General features: G+C 37.4%; 1 long non-coding RNA gene across 1 annotated transcript; it reads left to right on the forward strand.

Annotated features, from left to right (window-relative positions):
• Positions 1 to 2,443: 2,443 nt before the first annotated feature.
• Positions 2,444 to 10,727, forward strand: LOC144375822 (uncharacterized). The gene is made up of 3 exons (XR_013435689.1): positions 2,444 to 2,520; positions 10,193 to 10,244; positions 10,509 to 10,727. It is a non-coding gene; the product is annotated as an uncharacterized LOC144375822 (long non-coding RNA).
• Positions 10,728 to 21,973: the final 11,246 nt, after the last annotated feature.

Below are 21,973 nucleotides of genomic sequence, written 5' to 3' on the forward strand. Positions count from 1 at the left end.
GAACATAAATAATTGACATCCTATTCCTAAAATATTGTTAGATATTTGACAATAAATAGAAATAACACAAAATTAGAGAATGAGTACTAATGCTAAAATTTAAGCTACAACTTTATTACCACCTATGTGAATAATGAAACACATTATTTTTAAGTGTTCCTCATTCTTTGGTCATTTGAAAATGTAAGGCTGTATATGAATATACTTTGAACATGAAATAATATTTATAAAATTACTTTTTTTTCAGAATAAAGTCTTAGAACCCTAAATTTTCTTATGCTTCATAAAAGCACTATTGTTGTTCTTACCAGGCCAATAATAATAACACTAATAATAAAAATTTTTTCAAGGCTGAGATTTCCCTTTCATGCTCAGAAGCTAAACAGACAATTGGCACCAAATTATACATTTGGGACAAACAAAACCTTGATCTGTCAGCACAAGTAGAGAAAGTGAAGCTCAAGTGCTACAAAAGGATTTGATAGTACAACAGTTTGTTTGTTTGTTTGCTTGTTTTGGTACCAGTGATTGAACTCAGAGGCCCTGGACTACTGAACCGCATCCCAACTCTATTTTGCATTTTTTAAGATATTTTTTAGTTGTTGATGGACCTTTATTTATTATTTATTTATATGTGGTGCTGAGAATAAAACACAGTGCCTCACACATGCTAGGCAAACACTATATTATAAGCCACAACCCCAGCCCTTATACTTTGTATTCTTATTTAGAGATGGTCTCACTGAGTTGCTTAGCACCCTGCTGTTGCTGAGGCTGGATTTGAACTCATGAGCCTCTAAGCCACTGGGATTACAGTTGTGCACCACAGTTGTGCCTGGCTGATAGCACAACAATTTATTAAAGCAGAAGCATCTTCTGTGAATTTATTGGACAGCTTCTGCTAACACCCTTTCAAGTGCAATCATGGGCTTTCTTTCACTCTAACTGATGACTGATTCCTTTCTCTTCTTCTGTCCAGATAACTTTAAGCTCTTTATCTTTATTGAATCTAACTTAGAAAACAAATGTGTTGTATTCTAACATCAAATATGAAACACATTTTTGTAATATAACACTGTTGTCTATTTTATTCTAATTTTATTCTGTTTAAGAGGTAATTTATTAAAGAATAGTCAGAAATCATGTATCTAATGGAAGGTTATATTTTATGAGCATAATCCAAAAGTAGCATTTATTACTGGGGAAAGTAAGTGGTGTGGGGCTTTCATTTGGGCTTTAAAGTTTGTGTCCACTTGCACTGTAGAATTATTGTAAGAAGTTCCTTGTCACAAAATATAGAACTAATATTATAGCTCTGAATATTGGATATAATACACAGTAACTAGAAACTTTAGATATATTTTATATTTAGATTATTCTTTCACTTTTCCTTTTATATACTAGATGTTGATGATATAAAAAAAATGATACAATATGATACCAATCTTAAAAGAATTTGCATCATAATGAAGAAGATATCTATTTGTAAAAACTGAGACAAAGCACACTTAATGTTATGATTAAAGCTTTTGAAAAAGTATATGGATATTAGATTAATAAGCTCTCACTTTTATTAGGATGGGAAAGCAATGATGGTGCAGCAGAAATTTTGGGGGGCATGAAAAAAAGAGAATTCAAGGTGAAGCTTAAAGAGCTAGAGGCAATGGAGGCTATGTTGGCAAATGTTAACCATAAATAGAGACAGAGAAGCAATAAAAATCAGAAGAGGTAGGAATTGTGTGAAGCAAAGGAACTATGTGAACAAGTATTAGTGGGGCTGAGTTTGTTCCTACGGGGAATTTGGAAGACTATTTGTGATCATGCTTGGAAGAGCTGGGGGACATATGAATAAATATTGAGTTTATTGTATAAATAATAGAATACTTTCTAACTTTTGTGGGTATGACATGGTTAAATGTTTATTTTACAAACTAATGTTTGTGAGAGGGGAGAATGGCACACTTGAGAGAGGCTCATGACAGGAAGAGCAACTAGGGGCATGTCACTGTTCTCTAGGCTAGAGATAAGAGAAAGGAGGGTTGTAAGCACTGGCAATAATGACAAAATGAGAGCTTATTTAGAAAGCAGAATAAACAAAACATAAGAGTAAGGATTTGATTTTTATAAGGTTCATTGTAGCTAAAATCACAAAATTTAGAGATTTAAAATTGCCTATAGTTATGTCTCAATTATGGTAAAAACTGCATTAAAATAATTGAATACTTGGTGTGTCGCAGCAACTCATATGGTGGGAACAGCAGCAGTGGCCAGACAGCACAGTTTCAGAAGGTTCCCAAGAGCCACTGCCTGCAGCACCTGCGTGAGCCTTGTGCTCTCAGCCAGGAAGCTCCAGAGGAAGGTCAGCTCTGAAGAATGTGAGGCTAAGTAAAAGCCCAAGAGGAGGTCTTCCAGGCTGTCTTCTCCGACTGCTGCTGCCAAGGCAGATGCCAAAACCAGAAAGGTTTTCTTTCATAGTCAGCAAATGGAAATAGTGATGTGAATGAATAACTGTGATATGAGGTAATAAATGCAGTTTTGCAAATATTTCCAAAATAGAACTGACAGGAAGCAGCAAGTCATCAAGTTGACTGTATAAAGTGTATGTCCACAAAAGGGAGATTTTATAAGGATCCCAAAGAGGAGTTGGATATTTACAGATGGAGCAGAGTGAGACTGAGAGGTCTGTGAAAAGAAAATAGGATTTCAGGAGGTGCATCATCATTTGCCTAACTAGAAATATATTAGACAGTTAAGGGAACTGAAAGATTTTAATTTGATTGAAATGCACAATATATTTCTATATCAAAGGGAAAATAGGCAAAAGAGAAATTAGAGAGTACATTGCTTGCTCCTTTAATAAGCAAAGACAGGAATAACATGGGGACATTTACATTTTAGAATAATCTCATTGGCTTTATTGCTGACGATGGGATAACAGATGTAAGACCTATGAATGAGGGGTTCAGAGTAGAGCTTACTATATTTTAGCAGAAAGATGATACAAATTTTAATGTCACTATCAGTTACCAGACAATGTTATTTAGAGTCAACAAAATATGATTACATTGAGAGGTAAATTAAGAAGTAAATTGAGAAGCAAAGTTGATATGTTTGATTTGATATATTTTGGCCTGGAATTTATATATTTAAAAAAAACCTTTTATAATTTACACTAAGTGTGTACTGTGCCTCTATAGATGAAATATTTGAAGGATTTACTAAGTCTGACAATTTTAGTGTTTTAGCCTCCTGATTCATTAATATAAAATGTTCATTTTAAGTAAGGAAAGTATTTTGTTTGAATTATTGCTGTCTAAAAAAGATATTTAAATGATTATATAAAACAAGAATTTATTATGTCTGTTTTTATTATTTAATTTTCCCTTTAATGTGTTATGGAAAACAAAAGTTTAGTAATGGAAAATTACATTTATTTTACATAATTTTGGAATAATTTTTAGTTAAGTTATCTAAGGCAAAAAATAAAAAGTAAATTTTTAGAAAGCCTGATATGTGGTAGGAGGTGGAAAACTAGAGGTGTGCAGAATTTGTGGTTAGAGAGTGAGCCTTCCCATCTCTTCTAGATGGCTTCCCTTACTCTTACCATTTCTCCAAATTTGATATTGATACTCTCTTCCCATCTTTTTCCGAAGCGGCAATTACATTACTTTCTATGATTGCAGAAAGTGATGATTACATTATATTAGATTTTGACATTAAATTACACACTGGAGAGAAAGCCATGTTCTTCATTTGGTTTTTATTTTCATCACTAAGACAATACAAAGGTGACTTGCATTCTGTAGTCACAAGTTACTTCAATATTCCTAGTAAAACATAACAGAAACATATATATGTTTTATTTCAGTAAGATCTCCTGAAGGGAGACAATTCTTTGTTGTATACTAGAGCCTTTTCCCCCAAGTTTTGAAAAGCAAAATGTCTCCAGGTTTTGTCAACTATCTCCTAGACTATGAATATGGGGGGAGAGGCAAAAACTTCTGTGATCCAGATGCAAAAAAACATTAAATGTTTAAAGATATTTCATCTTTTAAATTCTAATAAAATGCCCAAACACAATTCTTTTTTTAATTTAATGTTTAGTTGTAGTTGGACACATAGCTTAATTTTATTTATTTATTTTTATGTGGTGTTTAGGATTGAACGTAGGGCATCACACATGCTAGGCAAACACTGTATCACTGAACCACAAGTGCACCCCCCCCCAATTACAATTATTGTCTAAAGAAATACAGAAAGAAAAAATCATCACTTTATATGCCTGTAGATCTAACAGATGTACAAGTGGTTTTGTTATATCATATTTATAGAAAAGAGAAGAATGAAAGATAAAGTTTTCCCATTCAGTTTTCTCAATCTGAATGCTCTTGTACTCTAAGCAAGACTTGTTGATTTTCCTCATAATTAAACATAATCTACATTTTGTTACAGCAACACATTCAAGGAGAGAATAAGGTACCAATCATTTACTTGCAGAAAGAAAATTAACAATTTGCTTCATGTTGCTTTGAAATAACCATTTAGGTTTTTAAAAAGTACCCAAGGTTTTCACCCACTTTCTCCTTACATTATCATCATTGAACATAATAGACAGCTAATAAAAATGTGACCTTATGTGGGGGAGATATTATTTTCAATCAATCACTCCTTTGGATAAATGTTTTGAGTTATTCAATGGTAACTGAGTCCTTCTGCTCCACTGGCATATATGGGAGACACAATTAGGATTACTGTAATTATCAACTACTTTCCATAAGCAAATAGAAATGATAGCTAAATAATCTTTAAGTGATTAATACTAAATATCACAATTATGAAAAAAGTAACGAATGAGTTACTTAATATTTTTTTCGAATTCCAACTCACTGTTTTGCCTGGAATTACACTACATTATGTTGAAGTAATTGGTAAACTATACTATTATGAGTGTAAATTTTACAAATATTGAAATTACTGTGTTCTGAATAAAATCACAAACTCTTAAAATGGGATATTTAAAGAGGGGAAAACATTAACTAATACAACTATCTAAAAAATACTGGGCAGTCATAGTCATAGTATTCTTATAAATACTTTTTAAAACATTTTTTTGTAGTTGTAGATGGACAGAATGCATATATTTTATGTTTTTTTATGTGATGCTCAGGATCAAACCCAGTGCCTCACACATGCTAGGCAAGCATTCTGCCACTAAGCTACAGCCCCAGCCCCAAGGCATTCTTTTTAAGTATCATTAAGTTTATAGGTATTTTTTTGGAAGGGATTGAGTATTTGTTCATCTATGATCAACACTTTTAGGCTAATTTTCTGTTTTAACTCAAGTTTTTAAAATCCTGCTTTTATTCACATTAAAAACAAACTGCTTGATATGTACTCAATAATTAGATGATGAATTAAGATGCAATTATTCCTATAAGTAGGATGTGGATGCACTGGAGCAAACACCAGCAAGAGTGAGGGCATGCTGCTAAACTGTCTCACCTACTTTTATCATGCTGTATCCACTTTAGGGATCCAATTTATGTGGTTAACAAAACTTTCAACAAATTCATTTCATCCTCACAAAAATTATACAATGGAGAGATCAACTTAATCTTCATTTTACAACTTGGGAAACTGAAGAACAAAAATATCCCATAACTTATATAAAGTGGCATGCCAATAGTGGCACAGCATGGATCTGAACAGTCTTGCTTCAGTAGCAGGATTATAAAGTGGCATGCCAATAGTGGCACATCATGGATCTGAACAGTCTTGCTTCAGTAGCAGGATTTTTCCAACCTCAATAGACATACAATTCAGTTAGCAATCTTACTCAATTCAGATTCGGACTCAGTACTTCTGGTTAGGGGAAAACAACATTCTGATTTTTAACAATCACACCTGTGATACAGATGTTGCTAGTCTGAAGATCACCCTTTAATTAGCAAAGTTCTAATCTACACTGGACAGTAGTGAGAGATATGGCAACCATCAGAAACACAGTTTATCCTCAGAAAACTACTCTTATGTGCAAATTGCCAACTTCTGACTTAGAACTTATGCTACTTCTTTTTCTTTCCTTTAAAAAGGGAAGTTAACAAAATTTGCAAGTATTATAATATTTACAAGTATCATTGTAGCTGATTTCAGGTTTTGATAGTCAACATATGATTAATATAAACTTGAAACTGTAATATCTACCCCCCATAAGGCCTTCTCCTCAACCAAACACGATTTACAATTACTCTTGAATATTTTCTTTAACATAGATTCAGTCCAAACCCATTAATATTTAGGAGTACATGTTTGTACCCTCTATACAGGAAAAGAAATTCAAGATTAACTTAGAAATCCAGCACCTTTCTAAACTTTTGCTGTTTACACAAGTGCTGACTGTAAGTGGAAAAGGAAGCACATCCTTTGAAAAATAGAACAGAAATGTCAACACATTACTAAACAACTATCGTCCATAACTTTCTGTAATACAAAGGGATGTTCATAATAATTTCCCTTCACGCTTACTGGTGAATTGATTTTTATACCCTAATCTAAAATATAGAATGTAAAAAGTATAAATGTAAACCAAAAAAACATATATTATTTCCCTGTGTTTAAAATGCATTGGCCCACACACCTTCAATACTTTAAACCTAAAATACCATCAAATCATTAGAAATTAAATCTTTATCAACCTTTTTTTTACTAAAAGAAAAAGAAGTGTTCCTATTGACATATAATCAAACACTTTTAAAGTCCTGCATTTAATTTGACAATGATATCTACCCAAAGGCCATCCTGGATGTGTATATTAGACCTAATTATGTAACTAAAGAATAACTTATTAATTAAAACAAAAGATGAGGTTTAAGACAAATCTCCCTAGTACAAGTAATTCTAGTTTTCCTATATCTCATTCAACATTTTCCTGAATGTACACAGATACAATTAACATTTCTTCCCTGAGGGATAATTAACACTGTCACATACTTTGACAAGTTTATACACACACACACACACACACACACACACACACACACACACACACACACCTTACCAAAAGACATAATTAAAAAATTGCACCTGGAAGTAGCAAGCATAAGGTTTCAAAGGTCTCATGCAATATTAACCCACAAATTATAGATGTACTTATGACTGTGGAATCCTATTTTTAATTACAACATAAATTAACAAATCTAAATAATACAACTACCATAAAACTAAAATTCTCATTTATGCAGCTATGAGTTAAAAGAAATATAATACCAAAATCTATTGCATTTTCTGGCATGAAAGCAAAAACACAATACAAATTTAGGCTTTTCTATCAAAATTACAAGAACTAACCTTCTACCCAGAAGAATCCAAAGACACACAAAAGCATCTGCATTATTTTACATATGAGGTATATGGAAAAAAGTCTCTCCCCAAAGTAGTAAGAAACAACTTCTAATTTCCTAAGAAACTTGTATTTTACATTTGTTTTTTTTTCCTAAATCACTTACACAGCCACAAAGAAACTCAGATATTAAAGAACAAGAGAAGTTAAAAGATGTCCTTTTCAATAGTCAACAGTCTCCAAAGACTGTGACAAAAGAAAATAGATATAAGTATTCCATGATACTGTGCACAAGCAAGCTCAAAGTTTTACTGCTTCATTAGTTAAATCAGTAAATGTTAAGCATTATTTCATGAACTTAAATGAAATCTGGTATATAAAGAGAAAAAATATGCGATAAGTGAAACTTACTTTCTATTTCTCAGAAAGATTTTACTCCATCTAAAATAATCCTGTGACCTTGTGGAAACAGTCCTGGGTTAAACACTTAAAGTACATTCCTTTACCAAATGTACCAGTACATTACTGCTCTGAAAGCATTCAAATGTCTACTATGTTCTCTAGATGTATATTCATACACTGGTTTAAGCCATTTGCAGAAAATCAACAGAAACCCTTAAAGAAGTTTGACCTGACATGCAACTTTAAGACATGTGAGTTTTAAATTGACAGATCTTTACATCTTTCATAATGGAAATTATCAGAATATACTCTGAAAGTTAAGTGATTCTTCCACAGAGCAAATTTAACTTGACCTCCTAAATGGTACAGATTTGACACACCATTTAGAAGGCTAAAAGAAATACTGATTTACTTCTTCTCTAAAGCAATACTGTTCAACAAAATTACAATGCAAGTTACACACGTAATTTTGAATTTTCTAATAACTATGCTAAAATGATAAAAATACAATTTTTAAAACACTTACTAAACATGCCAAATATTATTTCAACATGTAATAAATATCTTTAAAATATTTATTCTTTTACAAGTTGTACTAAGTTTTCAAAATCCAGTATGCATTTCACACTTACAGCATATCACATTTTCAACTAACCACAACATCCTGGTCCATAGTCAGAATGTGGCTAGTGGCTATACTATTGAGCAGTATACTTTTTAAGTAATATTTTGAGATCTGAAATACCACTCTGTTTATAATTAGTTCACATTCATGTCTCCTTTTTAAACTGAAATGGCTGCAACTACAAATATAAGCAAAACTGTTAATTCACTGGATAAATCAGGATCAGATCCCCTTTATCTGGGGATCTGGTTAACACAATAAATAGCAAATGGATTATTCCTTATTATGTCTCAAGTAGACTTCAGAGATGGTGCTGATCAACATGAGCAAACACAATTTGTAGCAAAAACACAGGTTAAACACCAAAATATTTTTATATCAAATCATAACACTTCCTTAATTATAGCATCCCTTCCTCTCTCATTCTTGAGCACATACTTCTATGCAATTTATTTATAATATTGCTCTCTAAATTTGATAAATTTTGTCAACCACACAGTCACCATTCAAAAATAAACAAAACACTATATAAGACACAAATAAAAAAAATCAATCAGCTACTTTTAATACAATTTGTCAACCAATCTTAAATTCTGAGTTCCACTGAATTTGATTCTTCTCACAATTCCAATTAATTTACTGCTAAGAATTTTCCCAAGTCATTAGGATATTTGTTTAAAATGTAAATAATTCCAACAATGTGTTTTCTAGAAAATAACAACTACAACCATAGCTTAGCACATAAAATTTTTCCTTTAGGCAAGTTATTGAATAAATCAAACAGATACAACTATACTCCTGTTTAATGATTTTACATTTTGTAACACCATATTTAACAATTTCTAAATTTGGAAAATCAATTCAGATTGCACACAAGCACTAACTTTAAAACTTAAATCCTTACAGGTTTCTACAAAATACTTGTGAATAAATGTATTCCACAGAAAAACAACAGAAAAATCAACACCACTCAAACAAATTTCAGCAAGAAGCACAAGATCACTATATTCATAAGTACAGAATATATGATACATGCCAATAGTATTTTTCTCCTAATTTAATTCACCTAGGCAATTTTTGTTTAAAGCACTTGCAAAGCTTTAAGGAAGCAAACATAGCTAGCTAGCCTCTTCTGCTGCACATACATACAAGGATAATACATTCATCTCCTGATATTGTTCCACAATTTAGAAATCAAAACAACAAAATTTGTTTCTTACCTGCAGTTAGGAGAGGATTAAGGGTTACTTCAGCTAAATCTTTCTGAATTCCATTAGTGAAATGAGAACAGACAAAAAAGATTTGAGACAGTCTACAGAATAACCAGAAAATCAGAATGCCCTCTACCATCATGCAGGTAAATGCAAGGCTGGTTTTGCCTTCAGTAATGCTAACATGGCTGCTTCCTCTTTGTTCTCAGAGGCATAACCCAAACTCCTTAACAGAAAATTGCAGATTTTTTCTCACTTGCTACTGTAAATAGATAAGTCATTTACACCTGATTTGAGAAAGTCCTTCACTACTACTCAACAAAAGGATATAAAATCTATTTTAAAACTCTTCTTACCAAAGAAATTCTCTTTTCAAGCTTATATGCAAATGAGACAAAATGGAAGAAGGAAAAGCACTAGAATATTTTTGACAATGACTTCAATCCACTTTTACTGTGGTAAAAATTAGAAAGCTATTGCAAGAGTACATTAATAGTTTTGTCAGTATTTTATCTGTTTTAAAAAAAAAGTTTAAAATTTACAAATACCTTTACCATTGAAAAACTTCCAAGGACTATTTTAGCAATCTTAACCATTTCTTTTCTCTGATCTTAGGTACAGCACGTAAATTTAAATTTCATACTCTTGGAGGAAAGAGGGCCTTGAGGTAAGGGGAAAAAGAGCATTTCTCTAATTTTCTTGAAATTTAAAATGTTTTCAAAAGTTGTTTCATGTTCTCTCCATAAGATTACAACACACTGAGAAGAATTTTAAATTATTTCAAAGACTGCTGCTATTCAATATAATAGTCTCAAGTTCATTAGTGTTTGGTTAATGGTGCAATGACAGTAAAAATGTATAGAAAAATAAGAATATGAATCGCTATAAAATACAATAATTGATAAGTTTTTATATTTTCTTTTTCTTTTAGTTGTGATCAATGAAAAACAACAAAACATCAACATTAGGTAATGCTATAGGTACATTTTATGTTTGATACAAGAGTTCTACTCAATACAACCACTATCACTGATGGAGTCCCATTGATGGATTTTTTTTTTTTTGCCATCATAGAAAATAAAAGTCAGCAGGAAACAAATAATCTTTCACTTACAACCAACAAAATGTTTTTTTCCTGCTATTGATTTTCACTACTATGTCAAGAACATCCACTAATTTTAAAGATGTGCAAAGTTTTAACAGCAAAGTGACACCTGAGATTGTTAATGGCTACTTTTCAGTTTTATTTGTTCTCACAAGAACAAGGAGGGATAAGTATAACTACAAAAAAATATACCCATTATGCAGGATTTAAAGACTTGTTTGTAAAACTAAGCAAATTTAAAATCTGCTTTCAAAAAAAGCCAAGGCCTGACATTCAACATTTTTTAGCAAATATAAACTTTTTTGATCATTTCCTTTCATGAAAAGTGACACATTTCCTTTTATGAAGCTGCCACCACAGATGCCTGGACTGACACCCACGTGGACACATGCTAATTTCACTCAAGAGTATAACTCACAAAAGGAAACAAAAGGAAGCATCTAATTGCTTGGAAGACAACCTGACAATGTTACCTTTTAGCACTAGTGAATAACTTACCAGCGGTTTTGCTGGAGAGTTTGGTGCTCTTCTTCCACTGGGTGGCAGAAGGTTCTTTCTTCATGATCTTCAGGCTCTGGAGCAGCAGGGTCTTGCTGGACTGAATCTGAACTGCCAGTGCTGGTGCTGGGGCTGTATCATCATCGGACATTTGCTTATCACTGGCCATCTTCATGAAGTTTTCTAAGTGATAAGTTTTCCAAGTTTTCCGGCAGGAACGAGGCCACTGAACAGAAAAGAGAAAAGGGAAGACATGTTAATCTAAGAAATCAATTAACATCTTTTCCTTATCTTAATATCATTCCCAAATTGTATCTTTATAAAAAGGCTTCAAAAGTGTTCACATTTATTGTATGAAAATGTTACTCGGGATAGGATGAGTCTTACAATGCCAGCTCTCAGGGACTGTGAAAATAACCCACTCATGTATTTTTCCATTCCTTGGATAATCTATCAATTGTCTACTTTCTCAGAAGGCATGAAAAAGATTTGCTGGGGAACTTAAGGCAAGGAGTATTAACAACATATGACACACTGTAAATAACAGACTTTTATGAAAAATGTTAAAAAGTCTCTACAGGTCTAAATATTCACAGACTGACATGGGTCAGAACTACCAAATTCCCTTTCCCAGAGGAAAACATTCCCTGTTAACCGCTCATATGCTTACTTAAGGTGAACATTCCTCTTCTATGCACTTAAAACCTTTAAACACAACACTGGGAAATTTAAAACTCAACTAACAAGCTGCCCTAGCCTTTTCCACGGCCAGCAGTGAGACTCATCCAGCCATCACCAATGGAAAAGCAGAATCCAAACTGCACTTTCTGCAAAGCTCCCCGCTTCACCAATGTTCGTTGCTCTATCTTTACATCACGGGGGTCATTTTATCCAAAATGAACGAAAAGAAGGGTAAAAGCTCAAGGAAAAACAACAAAGCCCCAAGAACTGCAACAAATGTCCGCGCCCTCATAGGCGAGCCACTGCCACTGTCGCTGCTGCTGCCAGCGTACCCGCAGCTCTGCGGCCCTTTGTGGGGAAGGCCGCCCACAGACAGCTCGCCGCCCCAGCTGCCAAGTAATAGGAGCAGCCAAAAGGCCCTGCAGCTCGCGGACACCGGTGGCGCGGATGCCCAGCGTGAATGTAGCTGCTGCCACCAGCGCCCTAACTGCCCACCCCCCAGGACCCCTGCCCGGGCCGCCCTACCTTGCTGCCTGAAGGAAGCTGCCGCTGCCCCTATTGCCCCCCAAGCGGACCCCAGCTCCGCTGACTTACCTCGCGGCGGGAAGGAAGCTGCCACAGCCACTGCTACCACAGCCCTAGCTGCCCCCAAAGCCGACCTCAGCCCTGCCACGAACGAGGCCGCTGAAGGCCCCCACACCGGCCGGTGCCCCCAACGCCGCCGGCAGGCCCCCACGAGGCCGCTGAAGGCCCCCAAGCCGGCCGGTCGGCCCCCCACAACCCCGCAGGCCGCCCCCCCAACCCCGCCTGCCGGCCCCCACAAGGCTGCTGAAGGCCCCCACGCCGGCCGGCCCCCCACAACCCCGCCTGCCGGCCCCCACAAGGCTGCTGAAGGCCACCACGCCGGCCGGCCCTTCAACCACGCCGGCCAGCCCCCACGAGGCCGCTGAGGCCCCCACAACCCCGCCGGTCGGCCCCCACGCTGCAGCTGGCTAGCCCCCAACAACCACGCCGGGCGGGCCCCCACGCCAGCCCGAACGAGGCTGCTGAGGTCGCCAACGCCGGTCCCCTGCCGCCGGCCGGCCGGAACAAGGACTCTGAAGGCCCCCACGCCGCCACAGGCCGCCCCCCCCAACCCCGCGGGCCAGCACCCACGCCGCTGCCGCTGGCCAGCCCCCAACAACCACGCCAGCTGGACCCCATGCCAGCCCGAACGAGGCCGCTGAGGTCGCCAACGCTGGACCCCACACCACCGGCCGGCCCCCCGCCGCCGCCGCAAGCCGGCCAGAACGAACAAGGACGCTGAAGGCCCCCACGCCGGCCGGCCCCCCCAACCCCACGGGCCGGCCCCCCCCAACCCCACGGGCCGGCCCCACGCCGCCGCTAGCCAGCCCCCAAAAACCACACCGGCCGGCCACCACGCCAGCCAGAACGAGGCCGCTGAGGTTGCCAACGCCGGCCCCCATGCCGCCGCCGCCCTCCGGCCGGAACAAGGCCGCTGAAGGCCCCCCCCAACCCCGCTGGCCGGCCCCCCCCAACCGCGCCGGCGGCCCCCACGAGGCCGCTGAAGGCCCCCACGCCGGCCGGCCCCCCACAACCCCGCCAGCCGGCCCCCACAAACCCGCCGGCCGGCCCCCACGAGGCAGCTGAAGGCCCCCACGCCAGCTGGCCCCCCACAACCCCGCCAGCCGGCCCCCCACGCCAGCCCGAACGAGGTCGCCAACGCCGGCCCCCACGCCGCTGGCTGCCTTACCTCACGGCAAGAACGAAGCAGCCGCTGCCACTCAAGGTGCCGCCCACGGGAGCCCAGACCTGCTGCCTTACCTCGAGTTGGGAGGGAAGCTGCTGCTGTGTCACCCATGCAGACCCCAGCCTCTTTCCTCGCGGCCTCAAGGAAGCCGTTGCCGCTGCCCCCCTCCACTGCCCCCACACAGACTTGGAAGCTGCCCCTGCCACGCCGGGCTATCCCCAAAGCGGACCTCAGCCCCTACCCTTACCTGGCGGCCAGAATGAAGCTGCAGCCTCCGCCCTGGCTGACGACCACCGGACCCAAACCCCGCCAACTTACCTCCCTGTGGGAAAGAAGGTTCCGCTGCCACCGCCCTGAATGACCACCAAGGGGACCCCAGGCTCCTCCCCCGCCCCTTACCTCGTGGGCGGAACTAAACTGCTGCCGCTGTGGGGCGGCGGCCCCTCCTGCGACGGCTGCCCTCCACACTGATCCAGCCTCACTACCTTACCTCCCGCTTGAAGGAGGCTGCCGCTGTTGCCCAGGCTGCTCCTCACGCGGACCTCAGCCTTCCACCTTACTTCCACCACGTGAACTATGCTGCTGCAGTCGCCTTCGCCGTCGCCACTCCAGCTTCCCTCTAAGCGTACCCCAGCCCTGCTTCCTTACCTCACCGCGTGAGTAGTTTTGCTTGTTTGTGTATAACTACCCCACAATAGACTTTTGTTATTTAAGAGGGCTACAGGAAATCTTTGCCTGCTCTTATATTTAGGAATAGAATGACAAGGAAAGTGTGAGTTTCTGCATGGGTGCACTCATAGCTATGTGAATTGAGTGCTTAACCCACCACATTCATTCACTGACTGCAGAACTATGTCCTGTGCACCTGTCAGAAAATATGAGCAATATGTATCTCAGCAAAGCTAAAACCATCACCCATCACAGACTACCCCAACTTCTGAGAAAGTGTGAGAATCAGTGATCTTTATATTCTAAGGGTCTCCCTATCATATATATGTGATATCATCAATTCTAACATGTGCCTTTTATCATCTCTAAAATCAAAATGTACCATCCAATAAATGATGTTTTCAATCACTCTTAGGCAGCAATTGTGATGCAATTATCATTGCTTGGGACTGCATTAACTTGTCCATTGCTCTTTATATTGTGATGCACGATAAAAATCCAAGAACAAATAAGTTTAAGAAAATTATTTTAATAAACATAAAATAAAAATTCTAGTAACAAAAAATATTATTACAGTTTAATTGGTAATGATTTTTCATTTATAATGGCACATAAAATGTTGCATCTTTGAATTAACTCTTTAACTTGATATTATAATTTATGGCATTGTTTAGCTGACAACAATTTTTCTTAGAGGCAAAATAATGATTATATTATAATCAAACTTTCAATTTCATGTCATTGCAAAAGCACATACTAATTTTTAAGACTAGTCATTTATCAATTTGTTGACTATGTTAAAGAACTCAGAATTATTGATAGAGTTAAATGCATTTATCTATTAAGCTAGGCAGTAGACATTACAAAATGTTTACGCTAGATCTGGAAAGATGATTATAGCTAATAGTTCTTAAGCACTTACCATATGTCAAGCACTATTCTCAGTTCTGTACGTGTCCTAGGACTTAATTTTTTTGCAGCACTATAGGGTTAATATTATAACTATCCCCATTCATTTTATATATTAAGAAACCGAGGCACGGCACGAGAGGCCAAAAAATTATCCAAAAGATACATAAATAAGTGTGGAGACAGGATGTACGTTAAGATTGTCTGACTGCAGAAACTGATCCACTTAGACACTATAGTCACAAATGTTTGTCCCTGCCCTTAAGCAACTAAGTCTAATAGAAGAAAAAATATACCAATTAAGTTTAAGGGTAATGTCATAAAGGAGTGAGATATAAAGTTCAAGAGATGTGCAGGAGAAGGATCATGTAAGTTAGTTTGTCATGACATATTTGTGTATGGTTGTCTAATAAATGTCTGTCTTATTAATAAATCTATAAGCTCATCAAGAGGCAGGGACTTTGTTGGCTGGTTGTTTGATCAGCTGTTGACCTAGTGCATAGTACTTAATTGTTTTCATTTTTGCCTAAGGGAGTAAGAAAGGCTAAAGAGAAGCAATATTTGAGTAGACACTCAATGAATATGCTGTATAATTTTTATAAATTTAACAATATGTTTCAAACCCATACAGTAAGCAACATGTTGGCTCTGCAATTCCAGTGCTCATAATTCATCCTAGAAACTATATGTAGTGCTGAGAATCGAACCTAGTGCCTCACACATGCTAGGCAAATGCTTTACCACTGAGCTACAACAAAAGCCCCCTCACTCTAAGGAAATAATAAAAATTAAGGCACTTTGTCCCAGTTGCTATTAAGGCTAGGTTTGTTAATGTAGTAGTACCTTTTCCCATGATAGATAGATGTCTGAGAGTTTGAGAAAGAAGGCTGACTCAAATAGTTTTGAATTAGCTTCATATTTTAGTGTACATGTTATATCTGTTCTTCTAATAATTCCATAGATAATTGAGATTAATTAAGCTGCCAAATATATTAGGCATTTCATGCACTAAAAAAAAAGCCAAACCACTATCTCATTATAACTCTGCTCCTAAAATTATCCTATTTGTTTATGGAATTCTGTAACAAATATATGTTGAATCATTGCACTGGAAAAATCTCATAGTACTAGTGACTTGGGGAAAGGGATTGGGAGTATGCAATAATAAGGTTTGAAATTTATAACTTGCCATCTTAGGCAATAAACCTAGCCAAGTTTCTTAAAAGACAATTTGAGACACTAATAAAACTTCTGCCAAAATAATCTTTTGCAGAGCCAAAATAACTATAGGTATGATAAACTGGCCCTAATACATGAACTTATGAAACAAACAGACTATCTGTAATTCTGATATTGCTGTTTTCTTGAAAAGTATGCATGGGAGAAAGCAATATTTTGTATAGCAAGTGGCAGAAATGCAGACAGGCTTCCAAATGATAATAATTTCTACTCATATAGAATTGTATAATTTCTAAAGATTCTTCACAAGAAAATTCTTTATTTGGTTTCTATGGTTATTTAAAGAAGTCACTTCACTTTTTGGTAATGTTATTTCTTTTTTTATTTTCTTTTTCTTTTTTTCAATGCTGGAGACCCAATTCCAGGGCCTCATGCATGCTAGGTAAGTGCTGTACCACTGATGCACATCACAAGCCTGATAATACTCTTTCTTAAATAAATTTTTTTATAGCTCCAACAGTGTGATAATAAGGTAATTTGAGAGAGAATTCATGATTGGTTGATGAGAAATGATCACCATGCTGTCAGGAAATATAAGGTAAGTCATTACAATGTTTATATCTGAAATTTTCGTTGTTTCTAATTAGCGTATTTATCTCTGCTTCAGATTCTACATCATTATCCTTCAAGACTCCACTTTACATATATTCTTAATGTTATATCCTCTAAATAGAAAATTGGAAACCACAATAGTAAACACTGCATAAGAGGAAAATTTGACCTCTTAAAAGGAAAGAGTTGTCTACTGAGACTTGATGTGAACAAATGAATATTCATTCAGATAAACATCTGTTACTTCTACAAGCCATTGCAGTAAATCAGTTTTAAGGGGCTGTACAGAGATGAATATCATATCATCCTCCCTTACCCCAAATCAGTTTCTTACAATGGAATCTCTTTGTTTGGATTTCATATAACACATACTACATTAAAATACACTGTAGTTATTTAGCTCAGGCAACACAGAGCCTGTGCATATGCTTCTGATATCAGTCCCTAATGGCTGTTTGTAATTATTTGGTATTTGCAACACACAAATTAGGTGAGTTTATTAAGTTTTATGGTTGTTAATGCTGCAATGTTGAGATTTGCAGTGTCTTTTTAGAAAGCAAGGACATGTTCTTGTAGCAAATTGAATACCTGTGCACACACATATACATGTATATATATGCAAACACACACACACACACACACACACTCACACACACACATATATACAAGAGGAAAGAGTTGCTTTGCTAGAGTGATTACATCAGATTTAGTTATTAATTCAAACATTATTTATATCGGACTAGGCACGGATTGCCAGGTGATGCTTGGAATTTTCCTCAAACAACAACCTTACATGACTATTATTTGAATATGCTAACATAGTTAATGTACAAATATAATTTCTTAGTATCTTATGTTCTTTACAGGAATTAAGAAATTTCATAATTCTACAAACTATTCTTCAACCTACATTATGGATGTTTTGTGAGATAGGTAGATAGAGTAAGACAATAGCCTTTGGAGATTAAGTTCAACCTTTATCCTTTCATGCCTTCTCAGACTTCAAGTAATGCAGAGGAAATTTCCATGCCTCTAATGATTTCTTGGTCTTTCTGGCAACCACCTCCCATCTTGTAGGCATGTAGAGGTAGCATTCAGTCACCAGTCCTTAGGAGCATAGAGAAGGCACTTAGACCACTGGAGATTTCAAAGATTGTAGGAGCAATGTGTCAAGAACCAGGTACAAATACCAAATACTTAATTTTTATTGTACTACAGAAAGACATTGCTAGCCTACCATACATTTTTTGTCCCTGATTTCCTTTTATACTGTCTTCTTTAATATTTTATTGATTTTTTATAGAGATATGCTTTGATTTCTCTTTCTTTTCCATATATTTAATGTGATTTCATTCAGACTTACTTAAAATTTTGTATAGTTACAACAGTCTTCTTCAAACTAATAAAAACTAAATTGCATATAAAAACCATATTATTAATCTTTTCCATGGACTTTATATTATTAACATCACAATTTATATCATTTTGTTTTGTGTAGCCAAGAACATATCTTATACTATTGTTTTAAGACTTATGTCTTTAACTTTTATACTAGAATTTAAGAGCAATTGCCACAGTACTGCTACAATGATATATTATTCTGCATTTATCTATGTATTTACCTTCAATAGAAAGTTTTATACTTACCTATGCATTGATGGTACTATTTAGCTTTGGTTTGTTTTAACTTGAAGAAATCTGTTTAACATTTCTTGTAAGACTGGTCTTGTAATAATAGACTTCTTCAGCTTTGTTTTGGAATATATGTCTTCTTCAACTTTAAAGGACAATTTTGTCAGATATTACATTCTTGGTTGTTGCTTTTTACCTTTCTGCATTTTGAAAATGTTCCACTGCCCTTTTGTCTGCAAAGTTTCTGCTGAGACAGCCATTGACTACCTCGGGGAAAATTCCCTGTATGTGATATGTCATTTTTCACTAGCTGCTCTCACAGTTCTCTTTGTGTCTGACTTTTCACATTTCAATTATAATTTCTCTCAATGTGGAATTCTTTGGGTTCATCTTATTTAGACTTATTTGGATTTTATAAGTCTAGTTGTTCCTTTTTTAAAATTTTCAAAAGTTTTTTTCCCCATTATTTATTTGAGTAAGTTTTTGGGTCTGTCTTTTCCTTCTTGGACATTCATTATATATATTGGTCTACTCAATGGTGTATTCACCAAACTTTCTTCATTCTTTTTCACGTTTTTTTCTTTTTATCCAATTAACTGGGTAATTTCAAATGACCTGTCTTCAAATTCAGTGATTCTTCAGCTTGATCTAGTATGATGTTTTGATGCAGACTGAATTTCTTTGGTGAATTTTTCAATGCAGTTACTGTTTTCTTTGAGGTCTAGACTTCTTTTAGCTCACATGTACCTTTGCTAAAATTTTCATTTTCTTTATTTTTTTTCAAGTTAATTTTGAATACTTTGCCAGGTAACTCATATATTATGTGTCAGTAAAATTGGGGTCTTGAAGTTTCATCTTGTTCCTTTTGGAGAGGCATGTGTTCTTATTTGTTCATTTTCCTTGTCTCTTAGAGTTAATACCTGCACATTAGAAAAAGCAACCATCTTTTCCAGTCTTCATAAATAGGAGTTTTATAGAACAAGACTCTCAGTAGGAAGCCCTGCCAGGGACCTTTCAAACTCTCTGTGTATGTGTCTTTGCTGGATTTGGTTTTGTAAATTCCCAGTTAGGGAAGTTCTTTTCATATTTGTTTGCATTTATTTATTTCTTTCCTTCATGAATTCACAATCTTCTGCTGTTTCTGGTTTCTGTCTGTGGTATCACTGGTTTTCTGGTGCAGCAGCACACCTGGACTCCTTTGAGGTCTCAGAAGCACACAGACATCTAGATTGTACCAGATCTCATTCATGCTCTGAAAACAGTGAGACTGAAGCCAATTCTGAATGTTTGGAATATTTTTCTTTCTTCTCTCTTCATTGCAGAGATGAGCCAGGCTCTGAGATTCTCATTGATTATTTTGTGCTGAGCCAGGAGAGGGCAGAAGATGACTGCATAGTAGTCCAAACTTTGCCTTTATTCTCAGTTTCCCTTGTATATCTAGAATATGCCTGGTCTCACCAGTGCTCTTAGACAGATTAGATAAAGTCAGTCCCTCAGACAGTCTCTGAAAGTGCTGAAACATTGCATGCTTGATCCAGCTATTCCCTTGCAGGGAAAAACTGAGATTTGGTGATTTCTTTACCCACTTTATTGAACAACAAACACAGGATATGTATGATAAGTACTTACTTGATAGTCCAAACTGCCACCTTTTCCCCCAGTGTGTCAGATATCTGGGGGATACCATTAGTGCTTTAAGGTAAACAAGACAGAAGCCAGTCTCTATGGCAGACCCTGAAAAAGTTGGAAACTTATACATACAGTCTAATCCTTTTCCTCCTCGGGAACTGGAATTTGGTGGTTTCCATCTGCTTACTTTTTAGTTCTACGAAGTTGAGGGACTGTGGCAGGTGCATACTTGCTAGTCTAAACTACCATCTTTGTTCTCAGTGTCTGCTACATGTCCACAGCATGCCAGCTTCTCACTTGCTTCAAGATAGGTGAGAAGGAATCAGACTCTTGGGTAGAATTCAGTCCCTGGAAAATTTAGAATGTTGGACACGCAGTCCATCTCTTTCCCTCCCATGAGGAACCTGGGATTTGGGGGTTTCAGCAGTGAACTCTGCGCTGAGCCTTAGGAAGGGCTACAGAGCATACTTGCTTAATAGATATCCTCCACATTTTTCTTTTTGTTGTCAGGGACTCTCACCCAGGGTCACTTCCTGTTAGGACTCACATTCATGCAAGAAGTGAAGTACCCAGGGTAGCCCTCAGGAAAGTCAGAAAATTGGATTTGGACGTACAGTTCAGACCCACCCTTCCCTCCTCAGGAAGAAGCTGGTGCTGCAATTTCCTAGTGATACTCTGACACTGTGCTGGGAAGGACTTATGTTGTTAGGGTTTCATGGATTTTGCTACCAGTTTCAATGTGGCTAGTTTTGTGCTGCTCATAAAATAGGGTTATTCATTTTTCACAAAGGGACTTGATCTGTGTTTCTTTGAATCTGTGTGTCCAAGAGGGAAGGAAAAGCCAAAGCTTCTCATACCATTTGTCTGAAGTCACCTCCCAATTTTTCTTTCTGCTTGGCTTTCTTTGCTTTCCTTCTGCCTTCTCCATGCAGAGCTGTGTTTCCTCCCAACACTGACATGTTATTGGACTAGTTTGTCTAGCTTATTGCATCCAGCATAATCAAATCTCATGTAGATCTGTCACAGGCTCATATTCATGTACATGTTTATAAATACTCATCTATCTGAATTTGGCAGTATTTACAAATACACTTTTCTGCATTTTCTGACTCAATAACACATTGTGGGAATTTTTTTGAGTTATCAAGTATGGTTCTATCGTATAGTGGCTATGTAACATTCCATTATGAAAGTGTACAAATATTTTCTTCTCTTTTCTACTGAAGGTAATTACCTTATCTCTACTTTTCCCCAGTACAAACATTTGCATAGGTGTTTGCAGATACTGAGGCTTTTATTTTGATGGGAATTTTCAGGAGTGGAATTTCTTAGCCAAAAGGTTTTCCACCACTCCACTTTCCTAATATCCTCCTTTACTGTATTTGCAGGGAAATGTGTTATTCTTTTGTTCACACCCTCAAATAGTCCCTGTGACCTCCTGAGCTCCCGGAGTTATTTGGCTGAACACCTCTAGAGAGGATTCAGTGGCCATCAGTTTCTAATTTCAAACGTGGAACAGAGATGGGCTGTTGATGACATGTCAGTTTCTACATTGGGCAGGGGCTCTTGTCGTTGTTCTTACTGATGGGAAACTCAAGCTGAGCCTGTGCCCACCTGGTCATCCAGTTAGAGCCATCTGAGCAGGTGAGAAAGCACAGGTGCCTTTGTATACTCATCAGTGTCCTTACTCATAAGTCTAAAAGCAGTCATCTTTGAAATAAATTAAAAAATG

Source organism: Ictidomys tridecemlineatus, chromosome 3, assembly GCF_052094955.1.
Source record: "Ictidomys tridecemlineatus isolate mIctTri1 chromosome 3, mIctTri1.hap1, whole genome shotgun sequence".
In the NCBI taxonomy this organism is placed as follows: Eukaryota; Metazoa; Chordata; class Mammalia; order Rodentia; family Sciuridae; genus Ictidomys; species Ictidomys tridecemlineatus.